Genomic DNA, 14,499 nt, shown 5'->3' on the forward strand with positions numbered 1-14,499 from the left:
GATTACAGCAGACAAGATATAGTAGATGATGAAATGGATGGTATTTCAAGGTCAAAGACAGTAATGGTCCTACCATGAGAGCAGACCACATGTAAAAATGGTGCCAGGGAGTGAAAGAACATTCAGGGTTAAGAAGAAGGAGGAAGTACATCACAAATGGGAGGGATTGGCTGAACAAATTAACATAAATGTTGTAGTTCCCAAACAACCACATGGTGGCAGCACAATATGCACTGCATAATACTTTATGGCTGATGTAACAGCACACCAGGGCTTTTTTTGTCATAGAACACCCAGAACGGAGTTCCGGCACCTTTTTGGGATGGAATCTTGTAGGGTAGGCAAGGTGGATTGTATGACGGCACCTTTTTTTTTCTTCAAAAAAATACTGTCTATATCTATATGTTAGTTTTCCAATATTTACAATAATATCTTTAAAAAGCAACGTGGTGTCCGAGTTACAATAGCTCCATTTCAGACAAATACATATTATTACAAATCTCCACGTTATTTATAACCAAAACTTCCTCTCTTTTTTGTTTGATATATACTATCTCTTATCTAAATTAATATATTTTTATTACTATCCATCAATCATTTAATAGTTTATTTTATTTTGTTTTTTAGATATATATCCATCAATCTTTTAGTATATTTCATATTTTAACATTTCATCTTTAAGACATCAAACACCTTATCTATTTCTTCTAGCTTTAATTTTGCATTGATATTAAAATTAAAACGTTTAAGATTTCTCAATTTCATATTACTAAATAACCTCTTTTTCCTTTATACAATTCTCTTCAATACCCAGTAATGTAGTCCAGTTCTCATTTATCTCATTTCCATATCTATATCAGGTATACAATATTTAAAATAGTAGTCATTAAGATACAAATCGCAAGGAGAAAAAAAGAAAAAAGAGAAAAAAAGAAAGAAAAAAGAAAAAGAAAAGAAGAAGACAATAAAATATTCTTGTTTCTCATTTATAGTTTCCACATATTAAAAATTAACCAAAATTTGTTCCATTTTAACATTCAATATATCCTTGTCTCTGCATCCAAATATATTAGTTATCATTCTTAGCATATATACATCTTAACCCATATCATTTAGAAAAACGCAATATTTCAATGTTGATATTCATACATTTGTATTTTATTTTTTTTATTTTTTTTATTAATCAATATTTTTATCTACTCATCAAAACATTCTCGTAATCCCAGTACCATCCTGTCTATTTTAATATTATCTATTTCAGACCTTTTAAAAATGTTCATATTTCTTTAATCTTATTCTTGCTTTCTTCCTTTGCCATGTCATTTTGTGCTTCTTTGCTTCAGTCATCAAAGCATTCTTGTATTACTATATCATATTGAAGTAGACCCCCAGTCTCCACTTTTAAAGAATTAAAGAGTCTGCCAACAGCACCACATCTTATTATTTTCACCTCTAGATACAATTGTCCTGGTCCAAATAAACTTCCTTCCATATTTTCTCCATCACCATCTTCAAAAACCTGTATTTGTTGACTGTTTAATTCTTCTGCCAATGTATTTAATTGTTCAATTTCTTCTATTGAGTTCTGTCCCAGTAAAATATTAGTTGTAGTCACAGTTTGAGTTTGTTTCATTGAGATGCGTTCTAATTCTTTCCCAAAAGCTCTTATTTCATCGCCAGCTGTAGAAAGGAGCTGATAAGTTTGGTAAGATATTTCCCACAGAGCATAAATTTGTTTTTGAAACTCTTCCATTGTTAACTTTCACATCTGATGTTCAAGGTTACTCTTTATCTTGTTTTCTTAAATATTTTCTTGTTTTTTTTAAAGACAAAGTCAAAATTGCAATTTCAAATTTAGCCACTGGGTGTCCCCCAAGTACTTTAAGAGTTCTTTTCTTTTGTTATTTCTTTCTTAAACATTCTTTTGTTTCAAAAAAAACCCCCACCCCTGAGTTTGTTCGCCGCTTTCCGAAGGGAGGGTTAAATTCCCCCTCTCTCTCCACAGGGGGAAAAAGTACTTAACAGCTTAATTAGGTGAAAAGAAGATGATTAAGGTACAAGAGAGGAATCTTACCCTCGTCTCTTCCACGCTGCTTTAATGTTGCCTGATAGTAGATTTGACTTCGGCTGTCTGCAGCCTAGGAGCTGGCCATATTCCTATGTTCAGTCTTTTGTACAAAGGGAATGCAGGCACTAACGAGGGGGCTGCTGCCCCCCCACGTTTCTGCAAAAGCCCCTTCTGTCTGGACACCCCTCCAGGGTGACTCTTGTTCTGTACCAGCCTGCTACCGGCCCTGCAGAAAAGGCAGGGACAACCCCTTTTACAAGAAGGCAAGAGGCTGGAATTACGCCTGCCAAATTTATTGCCACAAAAACAAATAGAACAAGACACGAACCAAGAAACAGGAGCTTTTCAAGCGGTTGCCTTCAGCAAACCAGCCCTCCCACGCATTCCCCCTTAAATACAGTTCAGGGCATGGCTTCTCTCTGCCTCCTTCCGAGGAGCCCCATCGCCTTCCTCTGTTTTCTCCTGATTGACTGCCTCCTGCGTCAGGCGTCCTTGAACAGGGCCAGCTGTGGGTCATCTTCATCCACGCTGTCAGGCTCACACAGCTGGGTCTGCGTTGTGACCAGATGAGAGGGGCCTGGCTGAGGGCTCTCATCAAGCTGTCCAACCCCCTCAGCAAGCTCCTCAACACCCTCCTCCACCTCCTCCTCTGAGTCATCCGACCCAACTGCCGAACCCACAGGATGACCCTGAATCACAACAACTCTTCAGTCCTTTTAGGACCCCCCCCCCCAGCAATGCAAATCTGGATGTGGAAGACGGGAAGCCCCGGAAACAAGCATTGTTTCAAAGAGGATCTTTTAGTGAGAGAAAGTGTTTGCAAAGTAAAAAGGCAGAATCTGAAGTTCCTGCACAAAAGCGTTAAACTAAAAGTCCCATTTTTCAGCTCCACCCCAATGCCCCAACTCTTCAGGAGTCAATCCGCTGGTGTGAAGGAGTTATGAGAACTTTGAGGTGATAACCAGCCATTTCCCAGACACCTCAGTCTTGCCAGTCAGCCGGAGTGAAAACAGATGGCCTTGAGAGTATTCCCCCCTCCCTAATTCCCATGCAGATATATCAAAGCAAAAGTAGAAACAAATGCTAGTAATACAGAAACATCCTCAATCCACACTAGTACGAGCTCCCCCTCCTTTCCTTATGGCAGTGTTCCAAAGGGACCTGACATTCTGCCCCCTTAAAAGAAGGGAAGATCCACCTGGAGAAGAGAAAAATAACAGGGGGGAAAATAGTAAAGTGTTCATTTAAGTTTATCAGGATAGCGGTCATGAAAGCATTTAATTAGTCTGGGGCTGTGCTGGTGAACCTATGGCACGTGTGCCACAGGTGACATGCCAAGCCCTCTCTGTGGGCATGCATGCAGTCGCCCCAGTCCTAGGCCTTCAGTTCCATCCATGAGCAACCTGCATCAATACCCACGTGAGATCTCAAGAAGTTAGAAAGTCTGATGGAACTTTTTTTTTTACCCAGTCCCACAAACATGAGGTAAAGGCTGAGAAGCAAATGTAGAAACAGAATGCAGCTGAAAGGCAGGTTAGTAAGAAAATGCTTGGGGGAGGTGAGGGCATCTGGGCGTGGTTGGGCACGGCAACTTTACCCTGCATGGTGTGGGAGGGTCAGGTGCATGCCCTTCCCATGCCAGGCCAGCCCCTGCAGCCCCGGGGTGGCCGTGCTGGGTGGCGGTGGGCAGGGTGTTGAGGTGGGGGGGGGGTTAGCAGGCCGACCAAAGCAGCAGGTGGAGTCCTGGAGGATCAGGGCTGAAGTGGGCAGTCGGGCCATTGGAAGAGCAATGCGTCTGAGTGAAAAGCGGCCTTGGAACAAGTGGGGCAGGTAAGGAAAGAAATCCTTGCTCTCCCCAGAAATTGCCTTTCTTTCCTTACCTGACTCCCAGCCCTGTGCTATTGCTCTTTTGCAATCAGCTGCTGCTGCTGTGTGCAATGAAACAAAGGAAGGTTTTTTGAGAGAAAAAAGGTCAATCAATCAATTCTAACTTATCGTGAAAGATCACGAAGTTGGAATTGATTGACTGACCTTCCCCCCCAAAAAAACTTCATTTTCTTGCACAGGGCAGCGGTGGTGAATCGCAAAGGAGAAGTGGTGGCAGGAGAAGGGCACTCTGCGAGGGTTGGGTCGGGAAGGCAGGAGAATGGCATTCTGTGAGGATTGGGTTGGTGCGGCAGAATGGTGCTCTGTGAGGGTTGGGTCGGCATGCCAGGAGAAGGGCACTCTGCAAGGGTTGAGTCGGCGTGGTGGAAGGGCGCTCTGCGAGGGTTAGGTCGGCATGGTGGGAGAAGGGCACTCTGTGAGGGTTGGGTTGGGGAGGCAGAATGGCGATCTGTGAGGGTTGGGTCAGTGTGGTGAGAGAAGGGCAATCTGCAAGGGTTGGGTCAGTGTGGTGGGAGAAGGGCACTCTGCAAGGGTTGGGTTGGCGCGGCAGGAGAAGGGTGCTTTACGAGGGTTTCATCGGTGTGGTGGGAGAAGGGCGTTCTCCGAGGGTTGGGTTGGTGCGGTGGGAGAAGGGCGCTCTGCAAGGGTTGGGTCGGTGCGGTGGGACAATGGCACTCTGCGAGGGTTGGGTCGGCTGACAGGAGAATGGCGCTCTGCAAGGGTTGGGTCGGTGCAGCAGGAGAAGGGCACTCTGCAAGGGTTGGGTCGGAGTGGTGGTGGCAATGGAGCGCTCTGTTGGGGGGGGAAAGTAGTGGCTGGTGGTGGGGTGCTTCTCACTGTGTTTTTTACCCCGGACTGTTAAACTATTTTTAAAAACACAAGAGTTATATGTATCATGGAAAAGCCAACCCATGGCTGAATGGAATATGACAGCCACCTTGGACTTACCATCTTACCGCATGTCAGAGCAAAGCCTTTCCCACAAACAATAGCTAAGACGGGTGTTCCCTGTTTTAAAGTAACAACCCCACAAAACGCTCACCTTTCCCCCCAAAAACACGACCTGCACACCTCCGAAGCCAATGCTTAATCAGAAAGTTGCCCAACTCCCCCGCCCCAAGGTGAGCGGTTGAGGCTTTGCCACATCTGGAGCTTCAGGAGTGGATGAGCTGCCTTTTAAATGAAGGTGAGAGGTGTGTGTGAAATTCTTTGGACCGTAGCTTTTCTCATACTCGTGTTCCCTCCGTTTTTAATCCCATGAAGGTGTTTGGTTATTTTATTAACCCATTGGTGGTAGCCTTCATAGCATTGTTAACATCATGGTCTGTTTAATAATTTTACGTGGTTGGCTCCCATCCCCTCACTCCCCCCATCACTTCTGCTGAGGTATATCTTGGTTCATGTTTATTCATGTTTATCCTGCCTTTATAAATAACTCAAGCCTAATAGTCTTTCCTTGACCTATTTTCTCCACAGCAATGACAACCCTGTGAAATGAGTTCGGTTGTGAGGGAGTGACCTAAAGTTCATGCCTAAAGCGGGACTAGAACTCGCAGTCTCCCTGTTTTTAGCCTAGTGCTTAACCAACAACCCAAATTGTCTTTCATGTTGTTGCCTTGTGGCTCCCTTGTTGAAATTCAAGCAATGGAAATGGTTTTTTTTTATTATTCCTCTGAACAGATCAGCTTAAAAGAGAAGAACTCTTGATTGTGAAGCCATTTTAATCTTTCCATTTTTAGGATTATTGTAATCCGTGTGAGTTAGAAGTACTGTAGCACTTACCTTCTTCCATCCTTAGCAACACTGAAATGGCTTTTTGGTTGGAGACCTGATTGCCACTGGTCATCTCAGCCCCCTCGAGGGTCTTGCCCTTGGCCTGTTGGTGGAGCGCATTCCACTCGCACATCTCAGTACCTACCATGGCCTCCAACCAGTTGCGCAGGTCCACTAGGCTGCCGCTGAGAGCTGCAGGCCTGCCCAGCATGAAGGAGGTGAACCAGTCAGCTAGAAAGCCCCACATAGAGGTGGTAGAGCATGCCGAGGGCCAGCAGGCAAAAGGCCACTCTGAGTGGGGAAAGTCAGATCCTCATTGGCATCATGGCCGCCCAGGCCCAGCAGAGATGGGGGAGCAGACAAGCCTAGCTGGGACTGGGGGACCATGGTGCCAATGGAAATCTGGCTTTCCCAATTTGGGGTGGCCTTTGGCTTGCTGGGCGTGGGTTTGCTCTACCACCTCTACTTGAGCTTGCTAGCCAACCATTTCACCTCTTTGTGCTGGGTGGGCCAGGTGCTCCAGGAAGTGGTGGTAGCCTAATGGACCTGCATGAGCTGCTGGCGGTGGCAGCTCAAGGTGGAGCTAAGGTGCGTCGGGTGTGTGAGGGGAACAGGGTCCACATGCAGGCCAAGGGCAAGATCTGCAAGGGGGCCAAGGAGATCACCAGCAGCAACCTGCTCTCCAACCACAAGCAAAAACAGATGGAACGGAGTAGGTGATCTGTATCATGTGCTTTCCCCTCCAATATTCTGACTGCTGCTGGAGGGCTGGCCCGGTATTCGCAGTGGGCTGCGGAGCCCCAGAGTGCACCGGTCAAGGGGCAGGCAGGCTGTGGCTGCTGAGAGACAGTGTTGGCCCCCATGCACTCACTGTGTGCAGTGTCAGGCAGGAGCTGCCCTGGCCCCTGCCTTACCTTGCCTTGCCCTGCGGCACTGGTAACCCTGACCTGCCCACTGCCTTGCCTCACCTCACCCCACAGGACGAGCCTCCTGCCCACCATCCCACCTGCCAGAGACTCCCTGGATCTCCCCCAACCCTGCCCGGCCCCCACAGGCATCCCTCCCTACAAGCAACATCGAGGTGGCCATGCCTACCCCGGCTATGCCCACTGCAGCCACACCCATCCAGTGGCCATGCCCACCTGGCACCCAACGATAAATAAGTGAGGTTTGGGTTGCAGTTTGGGCACTCTTGTTTCTAAAAGGTTTACCATCACTGGTCTAGGGGCTTCTACATGATTCTTTTGCACCCACTCAGGCTGAGCCCCAGGAAGATCTTTCCATGTTACTAGGTACTGGGTGACTCCATGGTGTGTGCAAGAGTCTAGGATTTCTTTAATCTCAAAATTCTGTTCTCCCTACATCATAATAAGCTCAGGGACTGGAGGGGGTGCTGGCCTTAAGGGCGATACCACTTTTCATTTAAGGAGGCTGCAATGGAACACCAGGTGCACTTTTCTCAATGATTTTGGTAATTCTAATTCCATTGTGACTGGGTTAATAATTTGTTTTATAGGCAAAGGCCCTATAGATTTTGGTCCTAGCTTCTATGAAGGTTGTAGGACTGAAGGAACTGGGTGAACAAATATGCACGGTCCCCAATGTGGAATGCTTAGGTTACACTCTCTTTTTGTCAGCTTGGGCTTTATAAGTTGCTTGGGCATCACCAAGGCTTTGCACACAATGGGCCACATATTTGTCAATTGATTGATCCACTCTTTTAAAGAGGAGATCATGGGTTTTTGAGCTGGTAACTCAGGCATTGGGTTAAAATCTTGCCCAGTCACCACTCAAAATGGGGTGAAACCTATGCTAGTTTGCACAGTATTGTTATAAACTAGTTCAGCAAATGGCAAGAGGTCCGTGCAGTCATCTTGTTGATAATTAATAAAACAGTGCAGGTGTTGCTCTAGTACTGAGTTTGATCATTCTGTCCCAACATTTGTCTGCAGATGATGACTAGAACTGAGTCCTTGGTCGGTTCCTAGGAGGTCCAGAAAAGTTCTCCAGAACTTTGATGTGAACTGGACCTATCTGTCTGAGATAATGCATTGTGGTGCTCCATGTAAGTGGTAAATGTGATGCAGGAAAATCTTGGCAAGTGCTTTAGCTGTGGGAATTCTCTGGCAAGGGATGAAATGGACTTGCTTGGAGAATAAGTCGGCAATGACCCAAATTACAGTGTTTCCTCAGCTTGGTAGTTCTACTATGAAATCCACAGAAATCTCTCTCCAGGGTGCTGACGGTTTCAGCTACTGTTTGGAGTAGCGCTGGCATTTTTCCCTGCCTCTATTTTGCAGAAGCACATATGGGGCAACTGGAAACATAACTTTCAATGTCTTTTTTTGAGTGAGGGCCACCAGAACTGTCTTTTGATAAGGTGTAAGGTTTTCATGAACCCAAAATGTCTGACTAGTTTAGAGTTGTGAAAAGTTTGCATAGTTTTTAGCCTCTGGTTGGCAGGCACATACAATTTCCTACCTACCCACACTAGTCCACCCTGTCTGGAGCAGAGGCTTTTGTGCCTGCCAAACTACTCATCTGTTTCTAAGACTTTTTTAAAAGTAGGCTGTGATAGCATTGTCTATGGGCATTTTCCCGTTCTGTTGCACTCTGGTGTTCACCTGAGTTGCCAGCTGATTTATGGGAAGAAGGGGCTTTACTATTTCCACCTTGGAACTGTTGTATTGCACCATTCTTGACAAAGCATCAGCCAGGAAGTCCCCCCCCCCAGATAAGTAGCATAGGGTGAAGTTGAAGCACTGGAAATATTGAGCCCACTGTGCTTGCTTTGGAAACAAGTTTTGGTGTGTTTTTTTTCAAAGCTTCCAGGTTTTTGTGATCAGTTGAGACCTGGAATGAGATTTTTCTACTTTCTAAGATAGGGGTGTCAAACTGCCAGCCCATGGGCCAGATTCATCATAGTGAAACTGCACCCACCCCTTTGCCAGCAATGGCAAAAAAGTCACAGAATGTTACGACACATCATGTGATGTTGCGAGTTTGTGAGTTTGACACCCCTGTTTTAAGAAGTGCCTCCATCTAACCAATTAAGCCTCTTTCTCCCATACTGCAGAAAAAAGTTTTTTGAGCTTTTTGAATGCTGTCTGGTATTCCATAGTCCATTTCAAGGGTTGACTGGGTTTTGGTTTGTCCCCCACTTTTGTTTTTAGCAAATTAGTGATAGGGAGCCAATTTGAGTGAAGGAAGGGATGAACTGCCAGTAGAAGTTGGCAAATCCAAGGAAGCTTTTCAGTTGTTTCCTGGTTCAGGGAGGCACCCACTCCAGCACTGCCTGTATCTTCTCTGAAGCCATCTCAATCCCTTTGTGGGAGATCCAATAGCCCAGGCAGTCAATTTTTTCTTTCTGAAATGCACATTTGGATAAATTGGCATACAATTTGGCCATGCAGAGTTTTTTAAGTATGGCCCTGCTTTCATTTTGGTATAAATAAGAATGTCATCAAGGTACACTAGGACCCCCTTGTACAAAAGTTTATGGAACACCTCATTTATCAGTTGCATGAACACTGTGGATACTACTTGCAGGCCAAAGGGGACTATTTTTAACTGGAAACAGTCTAATGGGCAGCTGAAGGTGGTTTTCCATTCATCCCCTTCCTTGATTCTGATGAAGTAATAAGCCTCCGACAAATCTAATTTTGAAAAAAAAAAATCTTTGGCCAGTTGGGCTAACATGTCCTTCATGAAGAGAAGGGAGTATACATGAAGTATTAATACCATTTTACAATGCCTTGGTAAGGCCAGTCTTGGAATACTGCATCCAGTTTTGGTTACCACGATGTAAAAAAGATGTTGGGACTCAAGTACAGAGAAGATGATTAGGGGACTGGAGGCTAAAACATATAAGGAACAGCTGCTGGAAATGAATATGTCTAGTTTAATGAAGAGAAGGGCAAGGGGTGACATGATAGCAGTGTTGCAATATCTCAGGGGCTGCCACAAAGAAGAGGGAGTCAAGCTATTCTAGTCAACCCCCTTGAGGCTTTCATCAACCAATGAGAGAAAGGTCTAGACCAGGGCTAGTGGTACGTTGGCACCTGGCAGGTGGTACGTGTACAATGGGTTGAACAACATTGTAAAAAAAATGTTTAAAAAGTGTAAAAGTGGATGAGGTGAAGTGGCAGCAGTGCCGTACAGGCTTATGGGAATGTCAGCTGGAATTGTACGTTGCCTGGGTCCTACTGAGAACCCAGGATCAAAGTGCACAGCTCCAGGTGATTGGCAGTGGCTTTGGGGGTGGCAGGTGGCCTCACGCAGTCTTCAGGTGGAGATTCAGCTGGAGCTGCATGAGGCATTGCCTGCCTGGGTCCTGCAGAGAGCCCAGGATCAGCAGGATCAGAGTGCACAGCTCCAGCTGATTGGGAGTGGCAAGCAGCCTCACCCAGTCTTCAGGCAGAGATTCAGCTGGAGCTGCAAGAGGCATTGTTTGGGTCCTGCTGAAGGGGAGAGAAGAAAGGATATTAAAGGGGGTGAGGGAAGAGATGATATTAAAGGGGGTGAGAAGAGGATATAAAAGGGGGTGAGAGAAGAGGATATAAAAGGGGGTGAGAGAAGAGGATATAAAAGGGGGTGAGAGAAGAGAGGATATTAAAGGGGGGTGAGGACTACCTGTACTTTATCACTTTTTTCCATTTTGAGGGGGGGTCAACAAGTTTTTGACACCTTGCTAGGCAACTGGTGGTACTTGAATATTGCCATATTCTAAAAGTGGTACAATCGGTGAAAAGGTTGAAAAGTCCTGGACTAGAGGCTGGATTGGAGCAGTTGGAAAATGCACCTTCAAGATTAATAATAATAATAATAATAATAATAATAATAATAATAATAATAATAATAATAATAATAATAATAATAATAATAAGAAGAAGTTGTTGTTGTTGGAAGGGACCTTGGAGGTCATCTAGTCCAACCCCCTACTTAGGCAGGAAACCCTATACCATTTCAGACAAATGGCTGTCCAGTCTCTTCTTAAAAACTTCCAGTGTTGGAGCATTCATAGCTTTTGGAGGCAGGTTGTTCCACTGGTTAATTGTTCTAACTGTCAGGAAGTTTCTCCTTAGTTCCAGGTTGCTTCTCTCCTTGATTAGTTTCCATCCGTTGCTTCTTGTCTTGCCTTCAGGCGCTTTGGAAAATAGCGTGACTCCCTCTTCTTTGTGGCAGTTCCTGAGATATTGGAACTCTGCTATCATGTTCCCTCCTCATCCTTCTCTTCATTAAACTAGACATAGCCAATTCCAGCATCCGTTCCTTATAAGTTTTAGCCTGCAGTCCCCTAATCATCTTGTTTTTTGCATTCATCCTTCTCAAGAAGCTATCACTCAACCTAAGAATTCCGAATAAAGATTAACCAGTCTACATTTTTGAGAGGGTTGCAGTAAAGGTAGTCGTCGACTTATACAGTTCACTTAGTGACCGTTCAAAGCTACAATGGCACTGAATAAAATGACTTATGACTCTTTTTCACACTTAAGACCATTGCAGCATCCCCATGGTCATGTGATCAAATTCAGACTCATATTTATGATGCTTGCAATGTCCCAAGGTCATGTGATCACGTTTTGTGACCTTATGACAAGCAACGGGGAAGTGAGATTCACTTAACAACCATTTTACTAACAACTGCAGTGTTTCACTTAACCACTGTAGCAAGAAAGGTCATAAAATGGGGCAAAATTCACTTAACAACTGTCTCACTTAGCAACAGAAATTTTGGGCTTAATTTTGGTCATACCTCAAAGACTACCTATAGTAGAGTGTCTTGGAAGAAATTATTATCAATCCTTTTCAACTTAGATTATTAAACCTTTTAAACTGAGTTCAGGCCTTGGCATGGCACTAAGGTTGCATGGTTGGATACCATCTGATAAGACATAGATTGAGAAATACAAAACCTCCTGGCATTAATTGATATCACAGCCTTTGATGCCGTCAGTGTTCCTCCCAGAGTCCAAATGGCTCATGCCCTATTAATTATCTATTAATTGATATTTGGATGATAACCAAGTTGTCATCTCTATCACAGGTCTCTTTAAAAGTTAACAAGAACAAAGTCTGTTCTATGTCTTCTCATGAAACATCACATAAAAATGAAGAATATGAAAGCTTTAATGGTCTGTTTTATAAATATACCTAAAGATTGTTTTTCTAAGGCAGAGCAAATTAGTATTTAACTCATATACTTAACAAAACAAATATGCTGGGATGCTGCATAATTAGAAACAAGAAGAGGTAGTGGATTCCAACAGCCATTCTTTATCAACCTTTCTCAAATGGTTACTTAGCAGTGAAATAATATGCTAAGAATGAAAACAGGCTGATTTAACAGAAACTGCTTTCACAGGAAAGTTTTTTAGAATAAAGGAAGGAGGAAGCTACAGTATTTCATGTGCCAATAAAACATAAGTAAATAGCCAGATAGTTACAGTATTTAGATATGCCCAGTGATTTTTTTGTAAAAAAAAGGTGCCAGAACTCACACACATCATACAGTCCGCCTTGCCTACCTACAAGGTTTACCTTTGTAACTGGAAAAAAAAACCCTTCAATTTTTAGTGTACCTAAGACTAGGATTTTGTTCAAGGCAACTCTGGAAAATCCGTCAAAGAAATGTGTGGGAACTCCATTCCAGTCTGTTCTATGACAAAAAAAGCGCCCTGGATATGCCATGTACAGTCTACAGCAGGGGTGTCAAACTCACGTGACGTGACGTGTCATGACGTATCGCAACTTTTTTTGCCATTGCTGGTAATGGGATGAGCACAGTTTTGCTATGATGCATCCGGCCCACGGCCTGACAGTTTGACACTCCTGCTCTACAGTTTCCAGTCATGTGCAATCCCCAGATCCTTTTTCTCCTGATTCTTTTCTTTTATAACTATCTACCTGCACTTTTTCATCAGGATTTCCCTAGTATCACCCAGAACTTGTAGAGTAGATATTCAAATATTTGGAATTACTAAGTCTGTGACACTACTAAAAATAAAATGCCTTAGCCATGGTATTTTTTAAAATTTGTCATTTCTCAATGCAAAGAACTTTCAAGAAAATGGTAAGAATGTAATTGTTTCTTTCAGATCTCTAGCTACTTCTCAAAATTATATCTCAAATCAGTTGACTATAACTTGTAGTAGTTCTACAGATATGAAATTTTGATGAGGCTGAGAGTTGTAGCTGTCTGAGATATACTCAGATCAATTAGTGTAATTATGCTTTTTGACAGTTGAATATTGTCTATAAAAGAAAAATGTTCTACATTCTTTCTGGATACTCCTTGAGGTCCCATTTTCCAGAAAAGAGTTATGATTACTTCTTTAATCAGGAATCAAGTATAGTAAAAATTAGTTCGCCTTTGATTTCAGTCCTGTTTTTTTTCAAGCATTCCAATAGGCAATACAAAATTCATTATACTATAGATTTATGAATAGAATAGAATAGAATAGAATAGAATAGAATAGAATAGAATAGAATAGAAGAATAGAATAGAATAGAATAGAATAGAATAGAATAGAATAGAATAGAATAGAATAGAATAGAATAGAATAGAATAGAATAGAATAGCTGATGTCTTCCAACTGTGTTCCTTAAATACTGTCTGGCAGGCCAGGCTAAATTAGAATTTTGAAAATTCTAACTGGACATCCTTGGATTTTTGACTCCTGTAGTACTGGAGTATTTAGATACTGTGATTTTGGACATCTATCAAAAGGACTACAATAGATAATGCTTGCCATATACAGGTAGTCCTCGACTTACAACCACAATTGAGCCCAAATTTTCTGTTGTTAAGTGAGACATTTGTGAGTTTTGCCGCATTTTATGACCTTTCTTGCCATAGTTGTTAAGTGAATCACTGCAGTTGATAAGTTAGTAACATAAATTTTAAGTTAATGTGGCTTCCCCATTGACTTTGTTGCAAAAGGTGATCACATGACCTTGGGGCACAGCAACAGTCATAAATATGAACCAGTTGCGAAGCATCTGAATTTTGATCACACGATCATGGGGATAATGCAAAGATCGTAATTGTGAAAAATGGTCATAAAGTCGTATTTTAGTGCTGTTGTAGGTTTAAACGGTCACTGAACGAAATGTTGTAAGAAGTGATTACAAAACAGATGGCAGGGTAAGTTATACAGAGTTAGATGAGCTGTTCCATATATTCAATACCTCAAAGAATTGTTTACTTTGTGATAAAAGGTACATCAGTATTTCAAGTGCCAAAGAGATATAATTTCTGGCCTAGAAACCAATGTATTTTAAACAGTTCTTTTATCAAGGACAAATTTTCACTGGTGAGAACATTCAACACATTTCTTACTTATTTTTTCTTTTTGTTTTGCTACGCAAATTTAGAAGAGCTTCTGGCTTCTGGCACTGTCTCCTGCAACAGAAATCAGTCAAATAAAAGAAAAAAGTATTAATAATAAAGTTAACATATTCTTACCTATTTGGACCATAGACAAGAAAATTCTCTGGACAAATAATTGACTACTTTTTCAGTTAAGTTAACATTTGAGAAAATATCTGCAACCAAGACCCTTAAGTAGTTGATTCTGAAGTTTCAGAAAAATTTTCATTCATCACTTCTAACAGATGTGTGACAAATGTTTGTCATAACACTTTCCTTTTTAATTAAAAAAATCTTGGTGTCATAGGGCAACAACCTGATACAATGACATTATAGAAAGGAACAAAATAACTTCTGGTTTTGTATTGTGGCAAGTGGCAAGTTGGAATGCAGGAAGGCA

The 14,499-nt window shown here is 42.7% G+C and overlaps 1 long non-coding RNA gene across 2 annotated transcripts in view; it reads right to left on the reverse strand.

The window, feature by feature from the left end:
• Positions 1–405: 405 nt before the first annotated feature.
• Positions 406–14,499, reverse strand: part of LOC310642953 — a 30,264-nt gene continuing 16,170 nt past the window's right edge. The window contains exons 2-3 of one of the 2 annotated variants that reach the window (XR_014492991.1): positions 14,070–14,132; positions 406–3,266 (exon numbers count right to left, since the gene is read on the reverse strand). This is a non-coding gene — a long non-coding RNA (uncharacterized lncRNA). Of the gene's footprint in view, positions 3,267–8,822; positions 9,096–14,069; positions 14,133–14,499 lie in introns of those variants that run through there. The other variant, XR_014492992.1, reaches the window with a different exon arrangement.

The sequence above is a fragment of the Vipera ursinii genome (assembly GCF_947247035.1).
Source record: "Vipera ursinii genome assembly, chromosome: 7".
In the NCBI taxonomy this organism is placed as follows: domain Eukaryota; kingdom Metazoa; phylum Chordata; class Lepidosauria; order Squamata; family Viperidae; genus Vipera; species Vipera ursinii.